Raw genomic sequence first — 23,692 nt, 5'->3', positions numbered from 1 at the left:
CGGGGTGAGGCCCAGGAAACTGCTAAACTTCCTGCAATGGGCAAGACAACTCCTCACCAAAGAACTATCTGGTTCAAATTTTCAATAGAGCCAAGATAGAAAAACCTCAAACTAAGGGAATTGAGAAAGCATGGAGAGGATAGAAGTTAAGCAAGCTGATTTAATTGGATTTTTAACTGATTAGATATAGATATGAGGGAGAAGGAGAGGGGGATTTTAGGATTCTAGTGTGGGTAATTTGAAGGACAAAGGAGAAATGGGCTACGGAAAATAGAGACAAGGAATTAAATGTTGGATATATTAAGCCTAAGGCATCCAAGTGATGCACAGTAAGTTGGAAAGAAGAGGCAGGAGATGAGAGGAATTTGAGCTGAAGATCGGAGTTTTGGTAAATGTTAGGGCAGAATCTCTACAGATAAGCTCCAAGAATTTGCATTTTTGGTAAGCACTTAGGGGATTTTGCCGCACGCTAAACTTTGTGAATAATAGATTTAGGTCTCAGAAGAGAAGTTTGGAAAGAAGCAGACATTAAGGTAGCCAGAAACTAGGAAAGAGCAGAGTCCCACATACTAAGGAAGGAGAAAGTTGAATGCAGAACTTTATCAGGGCAAGAGGTTGCTATAGAATAGTACTGGCCATTAGACATATAATGAGAGTCAAATATGTAATTGTAAATTTTCTAGTAGCAATATTAGAAAGGTAAAAAGATAGGTGACATTAATTTTATAAATTTGTTTAACCCAATGTATCTAAAACATTATCATTTTACTATGTAATTAATATAAAATTATTCATAAAGTGTGTTATCCTTTTTTTTCATACTAAATCTTAGAAATCTGATGTGTATTTTATACCTCCAGTGCCTCTCAGTTTGGACTAGCTACATTTCAGGTACGCAGTAGCCACAGTGGCTAGTGGCTACAATATTGGATACCATAACTATATAATGTCAAGTAAGAAAAGAACTATAATGTATGCTTTAGCTACACTAGTAATGTGGTCATAGATGGTATGATAAGAGCTCTTCCAATGAAGTGGAGGGTAGAAGCCAGAATATACTCAGTTCAAGAGTGAGAAGTTTGATAACAGCTACCACAGGAAGTATTTTCAAGAAGCTTTATTATTATTACTGTAGTATTGTAACTGCGCAAATCTTCACTTCTTTAAAATGATCTTTTCTCTTTCTCCTTGATTCAAACTGGCCTTGAGCTCACTTGCTTCTTTTCTTTCCTTGTCCTTCTGGTAAAGCATGACCACTTCCTTAATTATTAAGCCCTTAGGTCAGTATTAAATACTGTAATTTGTTGCTTGCATTTGTAAGTAAATGAAATGCTCAATTCCAGTTAGAGATTAGGGGAAATGAAGAAATAACTAGTGGCAAATAAGAACAACATTTTAGGTCTATATGAAGTTAGAGACCACACATATGTAAAGACATAAATCTATGATGTGAAAATTTCAACTTCTAGTGTGTAGGTGTCCTTGTGTGTTACCAGTGAAGTCTTACAACTGGATTAATTTGAAATAGAGGAATTGTCCATAACATGCATCAGAAGGACAAGGGGGTTTAGAATTTTGTCAAGGAAATATTACAGGATGGTAAGAGTCATGAGAGAAGACACCATGCTGGTTTGGTTTACTATACACAGCCTACAACTGTTAGCTGAGTAAGTGAAATAGTTAAAGTGATAAACTTTGGAAACAAATAAAACAGGGAAAGCTGATTGCTATGAGGAATTGAAGAGAACCTGAGCTCTCAGAATCAAAATAAAAGATCAGGAGGTGAAGGCAGTGATTGAATTGGAAGAATAAAGGCTTGTGGTCAGAGGGTAGAACTAAAATTTAAGATGTCAGCTGGTGAATAAATCTTGGCTTCACATAGAAGACACTTGGTGATGTCCAAAAGAACCAAGAATTGGGAAAAACGTAAAACATTGGCATGGAATGGGTCCCAAGTTTGGGCTGAGATGGCATGGTGTTCTGAAAGGGGATATGGGAAATTAAAGAGGATAGATTTTTAGTAATTGTTTTCTTTTTCTTTTTGTAAGCTTTCATGTTGAATTTTAATATATCACAGAAGAGTATACAAGTCTTAAGTCTACAGTGTGAAGAATTTTTATATTTTTGTAATCACTATCCAGGTCAAGAAATTCCCAGTATCTCAGAAGCCTCCTTTATGCAGCCACCCAATTATTGTCACCTGTCACCAAAGGTAACCACCATTCTAACTTCTTTCACCATAGACTGGTTTTGCCTAGTTTTGAATTTGTAGTTGTACCAACATTATGTCTGTGAAATCCATCCCTGTTGTGTTTAGCAGTAGTTCTCTGTGATCACTGAATTTTATTTCTATTACATGAAGGTGACAGCATTTTATTTGATCTGTTTCACTGTTGATGGATTTTGGGTTGATTTCATTTGTGGCTTTTACAAATAATGCTGCTGTAAATATTCTATCTTTTGGCGCATGTATATTCACCCTTTTGTTTGGATATGTAGTGGATAGTGGAATTTTTGGATCATAGGCAATGTGTATGTTCAGTTTGAGTAGATAATGCGAGTTTCCCGAAGTGATTGCATCAATTTATACTCCTAAACACATTCGCCGACACTTGGGATTATCAGTCATTATTGTTGGTTTTCATTTTAGTTATTCTGGAGGATGATAAGTAATTATTTTCTAAAGCTAAGTTGCTTCAATATACCAGTTGGGGTACAAAACAAAACTCTGACTATGTGGGCTCTGAAATTAGATGTTTGCTTTGAAATTTTTGTTCAGCTACCTGTAAGTGGGATAACCTATTGAAGTTACTTTAAGTCTCTAAGCTTCATGTCTCTTCTATATAATAAGGATAATATCATCTGTCTTATAGTGCTGTTGTGGGAATAAGTGAGTGTGTGTGCCTGTGTGTGTGTGTGTAATATGTCGAAGTAACTGGCTTAGCCCCAAGATGGAATTGCTCATGCTAAGCCCCATGTTAGGAAACCAAAACTTAACTAAGTTTCTATGCTATGTTCTCCCAGGAAAAGACGCATAGGCCGGCCAATCAGTGGTAACTAGGCCTGCTCAACACAAGTTACCTAACTAGGCTCCAAGACTTCAATGCTGCATATAGGGATATAACCCTCTTTAACCACTGAGCAAATGCCTCATATGATTTCCCCGTTCTCGCTCCTTTCTGCCTATAAAATCCTTTTATTTTGTACAACTCCTCAGAACTTCTTATCTGCTAGACTGTATGCTGCCTGATTCATGAATAAAGCCAATAAGATCTTTAAAATATACTCAGTTGAATTTTGTTCTTTAACATATGTATGTATTAATAAGAATTATTATAGCTACCAGTTATTGAGAGCTTAGCTATATGCCAGGCACTATGGTAGACTGTGTGTATCTTTATGTGTGTGTATATATATTTCTACAATATTTTATACGTGTGTGTGTGTGTACACACACACATACCTCTAAGTAAAAACACACTTCCTCTTGTATTTTCCTTTTATACTATATACTCCTTTACTTCTGACACCAGATGTGTGGGTTTCCCACACATGAAGTTCTATAACATCAGCTGGGTGTCCTACAATTTAACTCAGTTCTGACACATCTACCTTAGATAGCATCATATCCCACTGGTTAAGGGTTCAGTCCTGCAAGCCTACCCCTTCCCCACTTCAGACTCCAATCTTAAGTTCAGGTTGTTACCTGTGCTTCTGACCCACCACCTATGGGTTCCCATGACCCTCTCCTCAATTCATTTGCTAGAGCAAGTCACAGAATTTAGGAAATTATTTTATTTACTACATTTCTGGTTTATTAGAAAAATATATCTTAGGAATAGCCAGATCTAAGAGATGCATAGGACAAAGTACGTAAGAAGAGGCTCAGAGCCTTCCATTGCTTCTCTGGAGTACAGCACTCTCCTAGAACCTTACATGTATCCATTCACCAAACCTGGGAGGGTCTCTGAACCCCATCTTTGGTTTTTTGTGAAGGCTTCATTAAGTAGGCATGATTTATTATTCATTGGCAGTTGATGATAGAACTGAATTTTGAGCCCTCTTCCCCTCTCAGAGGTCGGGTGGGGCCTAAAGTTTCAACTGTCTAATCACCTAGTTGGTTCCCTTGGCAACTAGTCCCCCTTCCCTGGGGCTAGCCAGAAGTCTCCTCATTAACATAAACTCTGCATTGTTGCACAGGTTTTGTTACGAATAACAAAGACACCTTTATCACTCTTATCATTTAGGAAGTTCCGAGGATTTTAGGAGCTCTGTGCCAGAGAAGGAACCCACCACGGAATGTAAGTTTTTTATTGTGTATTGCAATACTCTTCAATATATATGTATATATCTCCATACATATGCCTGGCACACTGTAAGCTTTCAATAATCGGTAGCTATAATTATTCTTGCTACTATATGGACTTCCAATTATATTTGGGGGGATACTGGTAATCAGCTCACACATTCTTTCATTCATGACATGCTATATTTTAATCTTGAAAACAGGATGTTAAACTGAGAAGTGGAGTTGTTATTTAAACCTTTATCTCTTGACTTCCCTCTCACCACTTTGTATTATTTCCTACAACAATATTTAAGATTCAATTGAATTAAAGGAATGTGACATAGAAAATCTAACTGATGACTGGACAGTAGGACAGATCGAAACAGCATTTTTAGCTTCTGATTTTTTCATTTGAAGCAAAGATTTCAGACGGTTGTGGGGGTGGCGTGGGGAAGGAAATACAGATCTGTCCACAGCTGCTCCTCAAAATACTAGCCATATAACCAGGAGAGAATTGGGCTCAGATTAAAATCCCAGGGCTTTTCATTGCCGTCATGATCATTATTGTATCAATTAAGATTCATTTGGGTGTCTGCAGTGTGTTTTGAACTATATTAGAGAAGGAAGCTGATGATGACAGGAATGATTTTAACCATTTTGCTTATGTTTGAGAATGACCCAGATGACATTAAAAAAAAAAAAAGCAGAAATAAATTATTAAAATCCTGTAATTTAACAGCTCTTACAATCATAAAATATTAGAACTAGAAAAGGATCCAATTGGTTACACAACCAATATTAAAAGAAACAATTAGTAAAGGTTACACAGCCAGTAAGTAATAGGGAAAGCCAAGACTCGACTCCTGGTCTTCTAATTCAAAATGGAGTGTTTTCCCTATTCTGTCAGGCTGAATCTCAGTCTACAAGAAAAGGTCATATTCTTAGAAAACCAGAAAATAAAATATTACATATATCCCTTTTCTTTTGAATTATTCTCTTGGAAAATTAAGAGTTAAGCTATTAGAGTCTACATGTACTGTCTTTTCTATATTAGCCATTATTAGTGCTAGGAAGAGAAGGTACTGATGGCTTTGGTGGGGATGCTTTAACTTGAGAGAGGTGCTTATTTAGATGGACAATATGAACAATTCTAAATCTTTTGAGGATTCTGTGCGAGAACCCTCATTTGGGCCTTTAGCTAAGCAGAGCTTCGAAGGGCAATACTGCTGAGGAGCCAGCAGAGGGTGAGCAATTTTCACCAAGAGTCTCTTTACGGTTTTACCTTTTGTTCATTTTTTTCCCATGTATTTGATGTATTCCTTGACAGTGGTGGGAAAAATGCTACATTTTCCTGTACTTTTGGGGAGGGCAGAGAGTTATTTTATCAATAAATTGGAGTTTTATTTAACTTACTGGTCAATAGGCTATCAAATGATCTGGATTTGGAAGCATAGTAGAAGTTTATTTGTATGGCTTTCACATGCTTTTCTCCGTAATACTGGTTTAATTTAGTGATTTTAAATGTATATAATCAAATTATATATATTCTTTTACTTCTAATAATTGCTTCAGAGAAGTAATAATGTAATAAGTTCGGAATTATCTCATTAGTCACTTATTTTGTTGGATAAGACGATAATTGTATACTGGCTCCAAAGAAAGTTTGAAATGATAGTTTTTTATAGCTATAGTTTTAGAAATAAAATCCATGTGTCAGGTAGTTGAAGTAATTACCTCCTCATTTTCTCATGAATCTTCAATAAATTTACACATTATTTATTGATTCATTTTTATATCTTTAGAGTTTAGGGTATAAAACTGAATATGATACACATTTGTCCTAAAAGAGTTCATAAGAAACTGATACAGAAAAAGATCATTGAAAATTTTAATGGCAATAATGTAGAGAGGAGGCAAAAGAATTAAAAATGTTAATCAAGCTACATTCAGAGACTGCAATGTGCTGATCAGCCCTGTAGCCAGACCAGGAAGATACCTTCAGAACAAAGAAAGATTTCTGCTGGATTACTAACAACCCATTCCTCACACCTGTGAAAGGGAAACAGGAACCAAGAGTCTTTTCCTATGGCTAAAACCATGAGTAACCTATGGATTAAAGGCTAGGAATTGCCAGAGGCCTTTCACTCTACATATTCTTAGTTATATACCCTTCCCCTTCCTCACTGTATGTCTATATTAAAGAAAATGGGTTGACAAAGTCTTTTAAACAATAACTCACAGAAACTAAAAAATGTTATATAAACTGAATTCCCTGAATGCTGGGCCCCCACCTCTACTCACTATCTTTCCAGTCCTCTCTAGGTCTCTCCCACTCTGTCTGAGAGGAGATCACACTCTATGGAGTGTTACTCCCTTTCTAATAAACTTTCCTTTTGACTCTAACTTTGGCATGTGTGTTGAATTCTTTCTTCATTCTCTGCCTAAGGACCGTCTTCTCTCAGTGCAGGGCTTGGTCTCCCCATCACTTGGGGAAATTTGCCCTGTTCTGCATCAGCAACATTATACAACCTGGAGAGCTTCCTGGAGGAAGGCCTCCTGAGCTATGTCATAAAGGCTGAGTAGGAATGTAGTCTACTCAACATATTTCTTAATCTGAATTTCTGAATTCTTTTCCTCGGCTTCCCTCCGCCATCCACATGATGACAGTTAAGAGCAGTCATTCAGTACCGGTGCCACAAATTTTTGTTCACGAGTAGACATCTAAAACACGCTAAGTCAGTCAGTGTCCCTCCCTAGGTTTTTTTCAACATGAGACCCAGTGAACCTTGAGAACTATGAACTGCTTTGTTTTCTACTGTTTGGTAGAGGAAAAACAACAATAACAACAGTCTAAGTTACATAGACATATACAGAGAGAAGCAAAAACAAGCTGTGGAGAGAACCCATCATCCAGCATTCAAACCTCCAGTTCTCATGTTACCTACAATAGATGATCAGCCACTTCTCTGCCTTTCTGTTTCATGAGACACCCCAGTATCCTTATAATAAATTTCTTTTCTTTTTCTCAAGCTTGTTTGAGTTTGCTTTCTTTCCTTTGCAGCCACAAGAATCCCAGCTAGTATTAAGAGTTACTGAGGCAGAGAGAGCATGAAAGAAGTTTCAGGGGCCACAGGAGCAAGACATAGAAACATTTTTTAAAATGGCACATATAGAGAAATATAACTACTTCGGTATTGTTGAAACATAAAATAAGAGAAAGAATGAGTGCTAAGAGATGAGGTGGGATAAGCTCCTGTCATTTTAAGGAGCTTAACTTTACCCTGAAGGCTACAAAGAGACATAGAATGGTTTACACAGTGAGTGACATAGTCAGATTTGTGGTTTAGATAGATCACTCTGGCAGGAGTTTCTTCAATAGTTTTCTCATCTCTGGGATTATGATGTGTTTGTTGTTCACCCAGGACCCTAGGGGAGGGGGATGGGACAGGGAAAATATATTCTCTTGCTAACTAGAGCAATCTCTAGGATGATGACTTTTCATGACTTTCATTTAATCGCTGTATAACAGTCTGTCTTCCCCTCCATTCTGAAAGTACCACTAGAGCAGAGCCACATCCATTCGTCATGAATTCCCGAGGTCTATTATAGTACCCAGAATATGTGGTTATTTGATCAAACTTTGTTAAGTAAATTAGTGAATGAACGAGTAATAAATAATGATGAGATAGAGGACATAAATTTAAGATATATTTTGGAAATAGTTAGTTAGGACTTGGTGAGTTTGATAAAACTAGCTACATTTATTGAGCTCTTATTATGCAAGAGGCTAAGTGCTTTGCATGTATTACCTTATTTAACAACAATTTTCTGTGTAATATGTACCATACCTTTTCCCATTATACAGATAAGGAAAAAAATAAACTTAAAAAGACTAAGTAGTAGATTGACCTATGTGAGATTTCCATCTAATAACTTGCCTGATGCAGTTAATGAGTCAGGAGCAGGAAACTGTTCAGTACAATTTCTCAGTCACCATGCTATCTATATTACTGCACATAGATATGAAGGGTATTAGGAGTGCGAGAGTCAAGAATTATTTTCAGCTTCCAGTGACAGGTGAATAATGGTATCTCCAAATGAAATAGAGAATACAGAGCAAGAGCACTTCTATCATGGAGATAATGAATTTGATTTAGGACATATGGAGAATAAGGCCTGTGGGATGACCAGAAGACAATGTCCAGCTGAAAGTGAATGGGTATGAGTTTGAAAAAAAATAGCCAGCATTTGCTAAAGAATTGAATTCATTGGTCATTAAATTGTCAGTGAAATATATTGTGAGGTCTAGCAGAGAAAGCATGTTGCTTATGATGAGTACTGAGTGGAGGAGAACACCTTGGGAAATATGACATAGAAGACACAGAAGTGATTGACAGAGACAGGAGAACCCAGAGGGTATAATGCCATGGGAGAAAAAGGAAATAGGAGATTTAGGAAAGAAGAAATAGGAATGAGGGAATGATCTCTGGGGCCACGTGTGGAGGTCCTCTAAAATATATACTGAAAACTGTCTATTGGATTTGACAACCAGGAGTTTATTGCTGACCAAAGTAAAAGCAATGTTTTGTTGGTAAAGTGGTTGGGCAGAAGCCAGACTACAGGGTGTTGAAAATGATTGGAAAGTATAGCCAGGAAGAATAAATAATACTTCTCAATGTTTTCAGTGAGAAGGAGAAGAAAGAGTTCAGACATTAGTTTGACGAGGACTCTGGGAGAAAACAGACTTTTTTTTTAATCCTTAGAAAGAGAAAGACAATTGAGTATGTTTACCAGCTATAAGAAAGAAGCCAGTGAGAGACTGAAAACAGGAGAGGATATTGGTGAAAAGACCTCGCAGAAGAAAGAAACAAGAGGAAGCTCAGAGATAGAGGAGTTCACATTGAACAGAAGTTGGGACACCAAACTTCTGAGCTTAAAAAAAAGTAGGTGGAGATGTATGTGACTGTATGCATGGAAACCAAATTTTAAGAAACATTGTGCTTCATGGGCCTGTTTCTCTTGATGTAACAGGAAACAAGTTTATCTGCTTTGAGTAGGAGCTTTAGAAGAAAGTATTATGCAGTGTGGGAGAGCAAGCTGACCAAAGATGAGTAAAGGATTGACACCGTGAGTTAGGGTTCAGCCAAAGTGAGAGGTCATATTTGGTAAGTGTGAAAATTAGTATGGTTTTGAGGTATTCTTTTCAGTGCTCAGCTTTCTAGTTGACTAAGGATGAATTCAGACCATCACATCTATCTAAAACGTGTGGATTTTACTGGGCCAGTTGTAGAAGGACAGTTGTACAAATGAATCAAGGATGCTACTGACTGAATGGATAGAGCCCCGAGGTGGAGCTAGAGGCTATAGTTTCAAAGCTCTCCTGGGGACAGAAGACAAGGCTTTTAGTTGTGTAAGGCAGAAAGTTAGAACTGAGTACCCTGTATTAAAGGCAGGATCTTAGAATTGCTATCTCATAGGGAAAAGGGGATTAGAAAAACTAAACAGTAAAAGCAAACATAAAGAAAATTTCCCTGAGAAATCAAAGCTCCAGGCTTTTTCCATAAGCAGATTTTCTTCTTTCTTCCTAGGATTTTAATATGAACTCTAATCTTTCACACCAGTGAAATCCTAAGGTGTCCAGTGAAGCAAACTTTTTTTAGCAACATTTCCAACAGTCCGGGACAATAAGGAACTCCCAAGAAGAGTTAGTGATTAAAATTTATAAATTGTAGAAAATAATTTACTATGAGAGACAATAATTAGACATGATGAAGAAGAATATTATAACTTTAAGACTTGAGAAAATAGAACAATCTTAAAGATACTATAAAGTAACTATATGTAACATTATTAAAGTGATGAAGTAAAAACCAAAAGGAAAGAATAGCGTATTATGATGTTAGAATATGTGAATTTGGAAAACGGTTTAAAAGAACTCCTAGAAATGAAATCATTGAGCTTAAAAATTCAGTGGAAGAATTAAATGATAGATTGGTCCTAGCAAAAATTAGAATTACTGAACTGGAAGAAAGAGTTGAGAAAATTAACCAAAATGCACTAAAAAAAAATAAAGAAATGAAAAATAGGAAAAAAAGGTTAAGATAAGTAGGATAGATTGAATGGGGTGAGCATCTGTCTAATATGATGAGAGTTCTAAAGGAGAAGAGAGAGTGAAGGAGAAGCAGTATTTAAAGAAATTTCAGCAATTGAATGTGTAGTGGTTGTAAACAGCATATAGTTAAGTTTTGTTTCTTTTTTCTGTCTGACGATCTTTGTTTTTCTATTGGAATATATGTTCTTTTTTTGTAATTTACATAATTACTGATATATTTGGGTATGTATTGACAATTACACTGTTTTCTTTTTGTCTCATTTTTTCTACGTTGCTTTTTTCCTCCGTTGGATTAATTGAATAAATATTTTTTATTATCTTTTCCATTTATCAGCATGAGGATTATACATTCTATTAGTGGTTAATAGAATGCTGCCAATACAGTAATCATTAGGTTATATGTAGCTATTTAAATTTAAGTATGATTGTAAATTATTTGAAATAAAATTTAAAAATTTAGTTCTTCATGTTGGGTACTCAGTAGCCACATGTATATAGTCACCATGTTAGACAGCCCATGGATAAAACATGTTCATCATTGCAGAAATTTCTGATGAACAGCATCAATCTAGATAATCTGAAGGTCTGTTTATATCATCTGGGTATTATTTTTGTTTTATTTCTTGGTATGCCTTGTCATCTTTCATTAAATGATAGACGTATATGAAAAAATTACATAGGTTCCAGATGCTTTTATTTTCCCTTAGAAAGGGGGTTCACCCTGTTCTCTGTCAGAAAGCTAGAGTGGGAATCAGATCACCTTAATATGTTCAATGACTGAATTATCATAAATCATCTGTGTTGGAATTTTTATTTAGACAAATATACAACTGGTTTGCCACAAATACACAACTGGATATAGTTCTCCAAAGGTCTGAGGGGCTGGGGTGTATATTTGGGCCTCTTTTTGCTGGGTCATAGATTCTTTCTTTTATCTACTTGGCATTATTAGACCATCAAGAACTCTGCTCTGTTTTTAAGTGGCATCCTACTTAGATTCTTAGCCTCTTGCTTTGTGTATCTTAAAAATTTGTGTGTCAGGCTTGCCTCTCCCCCGTCCTTGCCATCTTGCTGACTCTGGGCTCTACTTTTTGTCTTTTCTGCCCCGTACAATTACCGGAAACTTTCAACTACTTTGCTTCTTAAGAACTACACAGATTCTTAGCCTTTTAGCCTACACTAAGAATTAGTAAATTTCCCAAGAGGGAACTTCTCAGCTCACTTCTCTGCTTCGATGCTCTTTAGCATCATGGCCCTTTAAGTTCTGGTTGCCTCAGTAGCTCTCAATGCTTTAAACAGAGATTTAAAAAAAAAGCTTTTTCTTGCTAATTTTTCTTGATGCGAGCATTCATTGGTTTGCTATAAGTTATGCTATTATAGCAGAAAAGAGAATCTCTTCTACTTCACTTACATTCATGGTTTTTATGCAAACTCTCCCAATACTGAGAGGAGAATCACTTTATTATAGGCATTATTTCTGCCTAGTTATATTACTTGGTATCAATATGACTGCTACTGTGCTTGTATCTGTAAACTTTAAATAAAATCCTGGAGATGTATTAGAAAAATTCATATAATTTAATGAGGATTTTATTTTTTTGGCAAACTTCTGATAGCTATAATAAGTACCATTTATTAACCACCTATGAATTGCCTTGTGTATTAGATATATGTTGCTTCTAATGTTAACAATAATCTTGCAACATCTGTATTATTGTTACAGTTTTACTGATGAGAGAGCCAGGGCTCAGAATCATTAAATGACTTCCCCTTGGCAAATCCAGGTCTTGAGTTTAAAACCCTCAGCACTATTTCCCACTGTTCTTGAGAATGTAGCAAAAGCTTAAGAAGAGTGTTCTGCACATCTCCTCACACTTAGTTGCAGTCACTTGCTATAAAACAATCCAGCCCTTCTAGGTGATATCCCCCCAAAATAAAAATAGAAATAGTGACAAACAGACCATGCTGATTGTGCTGAAAAGCTCCAAAATCATTTTAATGAGCTAAACCTAAGAGTATTAGTAATAGTCTGGTAACCACCAGCATGTTCTCTGCTTCAGGCAGTTTAGCGGGCTGGGCATAGATGGGAAAATCACGGATGAGAACTCTTCATTTAAATAAATTAGCAATGCCGTAGCATTCATTATCTGTAAACCTATTTTAAGCTTGGGGTACCATGCAAAGCCAAGTAGAAGATGCCGGGTATTACCTTTTTTTTTACCTGTCGTCTAGGAAGAAAATCCCATGACCCCAGCACTGAAGAGCAGACAGGACCTGAAAACACTTCTTTTTAGCTTTTTGCTTAAGTGCAGATTCTAAACTACCCATTGCTTGTCTTCTTACTTCCTAGCTTTCTTCTACATATTAATCCCATTCTTTGTGATATTTATACTAATCTGAAATAGAATGGTGGGAAATTAAATTATGATTGTGTATACCATGCAGTTCCTAAGGCAGATGTTAGCAAAATGATAGATGAGGAACCAGAGTGTTTGTTTTAGACAGTAACTTTGTCCAGAAACATTTGACAATTGTTGAGACAAGATATTACAAGAAATAATCTAATCTTATGAATGGTTTGTTACAGATATACTCATAGTCAAGAGAATGATGTGAAACATTTATTTTCTGTTGCCATTGGATTACCTTTCAGTCCAAACAGTAATCATCACATAGATACTAAGAAATATCTTTTTCAGTCTCTTGCCCTCTCTCCTTTTATTGTCTCTATTCCCTAGCTCTCTCCCTCATCCTATGCTGGGTTCTTGTAAATTTTGCTGCCCCAAGAAACCTATTTCAGACTCTTTATTTGGATGATGAATCCTTATTTTCTTAAGTGAACCACCTATAAAGCAAACAATTTTTTTTCTTAGAATCAAAGGTCAATATTAGAGCATTAACATAGTTGCATTTTTATGGGAGAAGGTTCTCCTTGCATCAGAGATAATAGTAGAGATGGGGTAAAGGAGAAAGAGGTGCCTATGCTCTAGGATTGCTAATAAAGAGAGTAGTATGGCATGATTAATGGGAGAAAATTTTATGAAGTGTTTTTCATTTTTATATAACAATATGAATTGCTCCATAACTCTAGGGACACAACTCATTCATTCATGTTTATTAATCACGTACTCTGTATCAGGCACTAGGTTGCGCACAAATAGGTTTGTATTTGGTAAATAAAAAAGATGTAATTCCTGCCTTGGTTAATGTACAATCTAATTGGGAAGACAGAGAAAACATGTTAAAAGAAATGGTGATAAGTGCAATGAAGAAATAAAGGATTTGGAAATAGGGAATATGTACGGTGTGAACGTGTACATGTACTAATTATATATAAAAATAGAAGTCATCAACATATAGATGGCATTGAAAGCTGTAGATATCTATGAGGAAAACAAAGGAAAGAGGGTGTAGAGAAAAAGAAAGAGATTCTTAGATTACACTCTGTGGGACTCTTTTTTTTTGGTCCAAATTGTGTGCCATCTGCTAAAATTGCTTAAAAGTTCATTATCAGGCATTTTATTCACAGACTCCTTTTCCTCGCTTAGTTTTTACAAGAACCCTGGGGACTTACAAGGTCCTTAAAGGCCAACACAACAGTCAGGTCAAGATTAATCACTCTAGTGTGGGCTTCATTTCCACTGTACCAAGTTTAACCAGAGAGACCCTCACTTAGACTTCCAGGAGTATAACAGTTACCTAATTATAGACTTCTATAGTCTTTTCACTGTACAGGCAGTTTGGGCAGGATCAGTCCTGACACCAATGGCAAATTTGCACTCCTAGAGAATCAACAACCATTAGCCAGATCACACTCCATAAAGCTCTATTCTTTGCTTCTTTCTTTAATTCTCCACATGGGCCTAGACCTTTGAAGCATAAAGACCTATTTAGGGGCTGTCTTCATGCTGTTGAATTTCTGCCTGGCAGCAAGTCCTCTGGCTCTGAAACCTAATCTGGCTGTTTATTATTCCTTAGATTCTATCAAGAGGCGATACCTTAGAAATCAAAGCCTGCCCACCTCCTTCTTTTCTTCCTCATGAGTGTAGATGGAGAGTATCCAGAAACAAAACAAAATTATTATTTCGATAAATTATTCTACCACCTTAAATGACAGAATACATTTAAAATAAGTTTAAGTTCAAAATACATGATTCACTGATGGTTGGAATGGAAACTAGTACAATATTTCTGGAAATTAAACTAATAGTATAAGTATGACTGTACTCTATGAACCAGCAATCTCATTTCTGGGTATATATCACACAAAAATTTTCCTACATGTGCGTCTATAAGGATATTCATCACCGTTGGGATTTAGAGGCAACCTAGGTGGTCTTCGCTAGGGGAATGGATTTTGTAACAGTAGGATTTTTTTTTCTTTTTTTTGGTAAATGTTTTATATCAGTTATATTTCTTTCTATTCCTAGTTTTTTGGGAGTTTTTATTAGGCATGGATGTTAGTTTTTGTTCATTTCACTTTATGTATTGAAATGATCGTTTGATTGTTCTCTTTTATTATGTTGATATGGTGAATTATATTGATTTAAAAATGTTAAATTAACTTTGTATTCTTGGGATAAACCTCAGTTTAGCTGTGATATATGATTCTTTTTCTACTCTGATGTATTCAATTAGCTATAATTTTGTTAACTTTTACATTTATATTCTTGAGGGTTATTGGTCTGCACTTTCCTCTTGTAATGTGACTTAGCAGGTTTTGGTATCAGGGTTATACTGGCCTCATGAATGACTTGGAAAATGTTCTCTATTCTCTGTCCTATGAGAGTTTTGTGAGATTGGTGTTATGTCTTCCTTAACAGTTTAAGGGAATTCTCCATCAAGGTGAAGCAGCAAATGTGACTATCATTTTCTTTGTAGGAACATTTCTAATTACCATTTAATTTCCTTAATAGACCTCAGTCTATTCAGATTTCTTTTTCTTTCTGTGTTGGTTTTGGAATTTGTGGCAAAGAATTTATTTTATTTAAGTGTGGATAAAACACTTTTGATACTAAAGAAAACTTCTCTAGGAGGAAAACTAAGACATGTACTGCAGTAATTAAGTTGAAAGATTATTAAAGGAAGCTAAGGAAAATAGACTAAGTTGTGGCTTTTCTGGGGCTTTTATTGAGTGTCTCAGGTGTTCATGAGGTCTGGCTACTCCGATAGATCACAATTCAAATATTCCGAGTACATATTCAGCTTACAGCTACCTAATATTTGCTTTGTTCATTGCGGTTGTTCTTGGACCAGACATGTGGCATCTTAGGATTCGGCCAAGACCCTAGACCTGGACACAGGTTTCTGGCATTTTTTCTCTGCTTAGTTCTGTTCCCTTCTCTCTGGTCCTCTACTTCACAAATTTCAGCCACTCAGCCTCCCAAACTCAGAGCTCTGCCTCCTCAGCTCTGTAGATAAGCCTCTACATAGTTTATAACTCTCACTTTGCAGTCTGGACAGTTCTTTTGGGCTAAAATAGGGGGTAAACATAAGGGATCACAGTCCTGTATGACTTGTTGTCTAAAGTCAGAAAACTGTTCTTCGATTAATTTTGTCCAGTTTTCTATTTGCTTATGGTAAGATGTCTTTTAGTATTAGTTACTCTGTCAGGACCAGAAGAGGATGGTAATTCTTTATCAGAAATCTATAGAAATTCTCTCTTATGCCAGAATTAGTTAGATTTTCATATTAATTCCTGAACCAACACTAGAAAGAGGTATAATTATTATCTTTGGTGCAATCTAATGAGAGTCCACTCATGGAATTGATGTTGGCAAACTTTCTTAAGGCTACATTTTAAAAGAGTGCATATCAAAAGACTAAAAGAGAACTTTTTTGGATGTGTTAAATGTTTTATATCTTGATGGGAATGCTGGTTACACAACTTTATACTTGAAAAGCTCATCATATCGTAAACTTAAAATTGGTGAATTTTATTGGAATTAAATTACCTAAATAAAATCAATTAAAAATCATTATTGCTTGCTTTTGTCGCAATATACAGAAAAATGTATTTTTTAAAAATTCAAATACCAACAACAACAAAAAAGAGCTTGAGCCCATCTCTGAGCTGCATAGGGAGCATTGTATGAGGTAATGTTTTAACTATAAAATTACTAGCAGCCAAAGAGAGAGAGAACATATCTTCCTAGGCCAGAAGTCTTGAGAACTTTTTCCTTGCATTCTTTCTCTTATTTTTTTTCCAGATCACTGTCATGTCTCAGGTAGTCAGGTTCTTTCTCTCTCATAACCGACTTGAATAGATAGTACTTTCCTCTCTCTTTAATGGAATGGCCTCTTTTTCCTGATAGGAGCCCATCTTCCTTAGCCTTCCTTAATAGCCTGCAGTACAAGACAGTGCAGTGTCTTTGTTTATCTTCCTAGAGAAATAATCTTTTCTTTAGTATCAGAAGCGTCTTATCCTTATTTTATTTGGGACTATTGCTGAAAGAAGTTATTATAGCTTTCATGTTGCTGTCCAGTAGCAGACACAAATGCTTGTTTATAGAGCATCCCTCACTCTTTCTTCTACTTAGTGGGACTCTAAATCTGTTCCAGTATCCACCACACTCTCATACAGCCTAAGCGACTCAGGGAAAGTTAATCTCATCTTCTTTCCATATAGTATGAGCTAAATCAATCTTAGTTTCTTAAAAAGTTTGAAAACATGGACCCAACACCAAAAGTTTTCATTAACAGAGAGTAATGTTCATGGGGCGTTATCTGCTAATAAGCCAATTTTGATGAAAAAAAGAAACAAACCACCATGGACATGTTTCTGAAAAGACCAATATCTCCTCAAGAAGAGCCTCAGGCAGATCCTTCAGGAGGTGGTCCAGAAGAAGGCATTGTTATCAGAGGAGGTCACAGCTCCAAGGCGCTATTGCCCCGAAGACCTTCCAGTAGGACAAGAAGTAGAGGTAGAAAATAGTGATATTAATTATCTTGACACTATGTAAGCCTGGGCTAATGTGTATATTTGTGTCTTAATTTTTAACAGAAAGTTTAAAAAGTAAAAAAATAGAAAAGAGCTTATAAAATAAAGATATAAAGAAAAAATATTTTTGTACAATGTGTTTGTGTTTTCAGCCAAGTGTAATATGAGTCAAGTTTAAAAAATTAAAGTTTATAAATTAAAAAAAAGTTATACTAAGCTAAAGTTAATTTATTATTGAGGAAAGAAAAGTTTTAAAATAAATTTAGTATAGCCTAAGTCTACAGTGTTTATAAAGTCTACAGCAGTGTACAGTAATGTCCTAAGCCTTCATGTTCACTCACCATTCACTGACTCACCAGGAGCAACTTCTAGTCTGCAAGTTTTACTCACAGTAAGTTACCTGAACAGGTGTACCTTTAAAAATTTTTTGTACTGTAATTTTATTGTACCTTTTCTATGTTTAGATATGCAAGTACTTACCCTTGTATTTCAGTTGCCTACAGTATTCAGTATAGTAACATGCTCTGCAAGTTTGTAGGAGCCATAGGCTATGCCATCTAGATTTGTGTAGGTTTACTTTGTTATGTTCAAACAGCAATAAAATCCCTAAGGATGTATTTCTCAGAACATACTTGTTGTTGTTAAGCGATAAATGACTATACTGTTTTTTTTGTTATTTGCTTTTGGTGCAAGCCTAGGGTTTTGTTTGTTTGTTTGTTTGTTTTTGCATGTCTTCTCAATTATGGAAAATTTAACCATTTAATAATAGAAAGAATAGTATAATTAAATCCCATATAGCCATCACCCATCTTCAGTGATTACCAACTCATAGTCAATCTTGTCTTTTCTATTCCCTTATCCTTATCACCACCCTGGTCCACAAATTATTTTGAAGCAAATCCAAGTCATCATATCATTTCAATATGTATCTTTATAAAACTAGGACTCTTAAAATACACAGTTTCAGTACCATTATACTGCAAAAAGAAAAAAAAAATTGAGTTATAACTCTATAATGTCAGCACAGAAAAGAAAAAGGAATATTTTCATAATATCAACAAATATCCAGTCACTGTATAAGGTATCCCAATTAATTTACTCACATTTACTTAAGAGTTTACTTAACTCAAAATGCAAATAAGATCTATGTATTGCAGTTTGGTGGATGTATCATTTATGTATTGCTGTAGTAACACTATAGCAAAACCCACAATCGTTTGGAGGTAAAACAAACAATCAAATAAAAAAAATTATCGCTAACATACCTGGGGTCAGCTCGGCAGATCCTTTGATCTTGTCTGGGTTCGTTTGTGTATCTTGGTTTGGAAGACTATATAGAATGGCATCACCTGGAGTGACTTGGATGATCTGGCCTTGATCTACATGTCTGTCATCACCTAGTAGGCTAGCCAAGGCATGTTGTCATAGTGATACAAAAAAGTGAGAGAGCAAGCAATAGTATGCTAACCTCTAGAGGTATAGGCTCAGAATTGGCACACCATCACTTCTATCTCATTCTTTTGGTCAAAGCAAGTCATAATGTCAAGTAACAGTGTTAGATTGAAAAGCACTATGAAGTTACGTTACATAACGTGGGGTGAAGAATAGAGCAATTTTTGTAATTTACTGCAGTGACTATATCATTTAAGTCTCTTTTAACCTATTGGTTTCTATTTTGTATCTTTCTTTTCCTTCTTGTAATTTATTTGTTGAAAAAATTGTTTTGTTTTTATTCCAAAGAGTGACTTTTCTGATTTTATTCTTGTAATCTTATTTGACATGTTTCTATACCTTTATATTTTCTACAGATTGTAGTTAAATCTAAAGGGCTGATCAGATTCAGATTCAGGTCAGATTTTTTTTTTCTTTTTTTTTTTTGCCAAAAACATGATAGAGTATGTTGTGTTTTTCTATTAGGAGGCACATACTATTATATTGCGATGTTAGAGGACATCATCGATTTTTGCCTATTTCCATTATTTTATTATGAGTAGCAGAATAGAAATATATATATATGTTTTTTTTTAGCTGGAATATCTCTATAAAGAAAAACTTTTTTCCTTATCAATTATTAGATTTCTCTGAGATACAATTGGAATCAGAAAGGCAGCGCAAATGATTCAAGAATGTGTACAGAGGGGAAGAAGTTGTCCACTGAAAATCAGTACACTGTTATCAGAAAGGAAAGAGATATTGGACAGGTTAAAATAGCAGATTTCTACTCTGCCAGGAAAAGGAATTATTTGGTCCAAAGACTATACATATGGCTATCATGACAGGAATATTCATTAAATAAACATTAGGCATATGAATCACATACAGCACATTTTTAAAAATTTCATTTTTACCAAGCAACTAAATGATGATTTGGTTTTTTATATTAATATGCCTTCTGAATTTTCCGTTACATCTGTCTTACAAATGAACAACTTCATTTGAGTTCATTCATGAGTCTTTTGAATGAGCCAGCATTCTCAAGTCAAACCTGCTCTAGGATTTTTATACCAGATAAGGACTAGATTCTGAACTACAGTGAATTCTTCAAACTAATACCATTCTGGGAGGGCTCTATTTTACTGATGGTAAGTTCTGCCTTTTCATTTAGCTCCTTCAAACTTCAGTGGTGTTAGAATGGTATATCTCTAATATAAGTGGATGAACTGACTTTTTTGTATGTGTAATATATAGACAAGTTTCATTAAATAAATGAAAAAAAAATTTTAAGTAAGTTTTGCTTTCCATATAATTTGAAGAAGGGAAATTATCATTTAATCAATATTCAAGTTTATTACACAAATTTAAAAATGTACTGTAAAATGTATTATAAAATGTTTAACTTTCATCAGCTTCAAGGTTTGTGTTGCTCCCAAATTTTTCCTATAACTGAAATTTCAAATCTGCTAATACCTGCTGAATTGATTCCACTCTGGATTTTAAAGCGTCAGTTTCTTCTTGCAAGTTTTTCTTTGCTTCTTCTAACATTTCTTATATGTCTTCTTGAGAACGGCTAATGAAAAGATTTTTTTCAATTTGATAAGGCATCGTTAAGCAGTCATCATCTGCAAGCATGAGGGCCAAGCATGATGGCCTTACAAGCATCTTTTAAATTTTGGAATTCTTTTTTACATTTATTTCGTCCTTTAGCTCTGTGGTTCTGCTTATGTTCCACACAAATTTATTTATCTTTCATTGATCTTCAAAAGTAACATTGACACCTTCTGTAGCTGCCTTCTTCATGGTGGCTGCCATCTTGGGACTCCTGGCTTTTTGATTAACAAACCAAATTCTGTCATAAACTTGTAAATCTCTTAGGGTGAGTTCTCTAGAACTGATAAAATATAATTTAGAAGTCATCTAAATTGAGGACCTTATTTCATTCACCAATATATTATTGAGTACTTCATACAGGTAATCTTTTTTTCAAAAGACTCTTTTACATGGTTTCTAGGATAGTCTACTCATGATTACCTTCTACATGAGACTGTTGGCTTTCAGTTGCCTTTGTGGGGCTGTCCTCATCTTTCTGACCTCCAAATGTTGGGGTTCCCCAGTCTCAGTCATCATACTTTTTAAATTTTCTGTCTGTGGTCATTCATTTGGTGACTTAACTCAGTCTCTTAGCTTTAAATACTATTTATGTGATTCTCAAATTCACATTTCTAGTGTTGACCTCTCCTCTGAATTACAGACTTAAAAACCAACTTTTGACTTGATATCTCCTCTTGGATATCTAAATATACATCTCAATTTTAACATGTCTTAAAACAAATTCTTGATTTCTACTTTATCATTATCCTCTCTACACACAAAAAAGAAAATAAAAGATGCTGCTCCAGGTGTAGTAGCGGTTATGAGTACACTTTCATTGACTAGCTATGTAACTTTGGGCAAGTTTCTAAAAATAAAAATTCATCACAGTTTCCTTATTAGTGAAGATTAATTGAATTATATGTGAGGATTAAATTAATTAATATATGTAAAACGTTTGGAAAAGTACCTGGTACCTACAGTTAATTTTACTCTTAATTAAAATTAAGAGTAAACTGTTAGTTATTATTACTGTTTTGTTGTTTTCGTTGTTATTATCTTGGTGAATGGCATTTCCACCCAGCTACTTGTTCAGGCCAAGTACTTTGCAGTCATCCTGATTCTTCTCTCTCATACTCTACATGCAGTTCATCAACAATTTTGGTTGGCTCTACTTTCTAGTTTGTTCTGAATCCTGCTACTTTCTGCTACTTTCATGGCTACAACTCAAGTCCAAGCCATTATCATCTCTTGCCTAGAAAATGACAAGAACTTTCTCACTGGTTTCCCCATTTTTATTCTTGCCTGTGTAATGATTTATTTTATCTGTCTACTTGGTTGGGCCACAGGTACCCAGATATTTAGTCAAACATTATTCTGGATATGTTTGTGAGAACGTTTTTGGATGAGATTAACATTTGAATTGATAGACTGAGTAAAGAAGCTTGCCTTCTCTAATATGGGTGGCCTCATCCAGTCGAAGGCCTAAATGGAACAAAAAGGTAGACCCTCTTGTGGGTAAGAGAAAACTCCTCCTGCTTGACTTCCTTGAGCTGGGATATCCATTCTTTTTCCTGCCTTCAAACCTAAACTGAAATATTAGTTCTTTCTGTGTCTTGAGCCTACCAGCTTACAGACTAGAGCTTATACCATCAGTTCTTATGGTTCTCATGGCCTTCAGACTCAAACTGGAACTGTACTGTTTGCTCTCCTGGGTCTCTATCTAGCTTGCTGATTACAGATCTTGAGACTTCTCAGTCTCTATTATGTGAACCAATTCCTTAAATCTCAACCTCTCTCTTTCTCTCTCAATATCTGTTTCTATCTCTGTCTTCTATTGGTTCTGTTTCTCTGGAGAACTCCCCTGACTACTATACCCCATAAGTCTATTCTCTCAAAAGAGCCAGCAGAATCCTTTAAGAAAATAAATCTTATCATACCAGTCTCCTGGTCAAGACACTCAGGTGGCTTCTCTTCATGCTTAGAGTAAAATTCTAACTTATTTTCTTGAAGGCCTTGCATCATCTGGCCTTGGCTCATCTCTTGATGCTACCTCTTATCTACTACTCTCCACCTTGTTCATCACACTCCTGACATGCTGGCCTCTTTGCTGCTCCTTGAAAACACAAATCTGACTTCCACATCAAGGTCTGGACTGGAATTCTCTTCTTCAGGTATCTGTGTGGCTCATTCTTTCTTAGTTCAAGATTATCCCTATGTGTCAGTTATCAAGAAGCCTTCCCTAATAACCATGCTTTCATTATCTCTATCCTGCTTTACTTTTTCCTTGGGTTCTTACTTCATATTTTATTAGTTATGTGTTAATTTGTTTTTACCTGTCTCTTCTGATTAGAAAGTAAGATCTATAAGGTCAAGATTTAGTCTGTTTTACTAAATCCTCTTGACCAGTGCCAGACAGTGCCTGTACATGACACATGCTCAATAAATATTGCTTATTGAACTAATACTTGAAATATAAATAACTGCACTTTGCTCAAACTTCAGTTATCTGTTGTTCGGTCTTGCTATCATCCTGGGCCAGTCTTTCAGCCTAAGCATAACTCACACAACTACCTTTGTGCGGAGACCTTTTTGGACTTTAGATTTAGGCCTTGCTTAAGTCTCAGTAGAACTTTTTATTAAGGAAATTCTATAGGCAAACTCATAAATATATGATTACATTTTCATATATCTTAATTGAGAAAGAGAGAAAGATTACTAGTTTCCTTTTAATGGAAAATCATGTTTCTTTTCTTTTTCATGGTCATTTGAAGATGGAAACTAAAATATACATAACTAATTGGAAGTTTCTTAGCCTTGTTCTACTGCTAAGTGTTTTTTTCCAGTTGAATTTTAATTCATCTGTACAGAGAAAAGGCCAAAGAAACCTTTGCTTTGAACACAGAGGTGCATATATCTTTCCAAATTAGTGTTTTGGATTTCTTCAGATAAATACCCAGAAGTGAAATTTCTGGGTCATATAGTAGTGCTATTTTTAATTTTTGAGGAACATCTATACTGTTTTCCATAGTGGCTGTATCAATTTACAGTCCCACCAACAGTAAATGAGGATTCCCTTTTCTCCACATCCTCACCAACACTTGTTGTTTTTTGATTTATTGATGATAGCTATTCTGACATGTGCGTTTTTGATTTATTGATGATAGCCATTCTGACATGTGCATGGTGATATTATGGTTTTAATTTGCATTTCTCTGATGATTAGTGATGTTGAGAATCTTTTCCTATTCTTTTGGCCATCTGTATGTCCTCTTGGGAGAATTATCTACTCAGGTACTCTGCCCATTTTTTAATTATTATTATT

At 35.4% G+C, this 23,692-nt stretch overlaps 1 long non-coding RNA gene and 1 pseudogene across 1 annotated transcript in view; one reads left to right on the top strand and one right to left on the bottom strand.

The window, feature by feature from the left end:
* LOC112476603 overlaps positions 1-4,302 on the top strand; it is a 6,739-nt gene extending 2,437 nt beyond the window's left edge. The window contains exons 2-3 of the long non-coding RNA XR_003045151.1: positions 2,142-2,212; positions 4,248-4,302. This is a non-coding gene — a long non-coding RNA (uncharacterized LOC112476603). The remainder of the gene's footprint in view (positions 1-2,141; positions 2,213-4,247) is intronic.
* Positions 4,303-20,172: 15,870 nt separating this feature from the next.
* LOC102897658 lies at positions 20,173-20,589 on the bottom strand (annotated as a pseudogene).
* Between the last annotated feature and the right edge of the window lie 3,103 nt (positions 20,590-23,692).

The sequence above is a fragment of the Pteropus alecto genome, unplaced genomic scaffold, assembly GCF_000325575.1.
Source record: "Pteropus alecto unplaced genomic scaffold, ASM32557v1 scaffold71, whole genome shotgun sequence".
Lineage (NCBI taxonomy): Eukaryota > Metazoa > Chordata > Mammalia > Chiroptera > Pteropodidae > Pteropus > Pteropus alecto.
The sequence above is the reverse complement of the archived record's forward strand: the minus strand, read 5'-3'. Positions and strand labels throughout refer to the sequence as shown.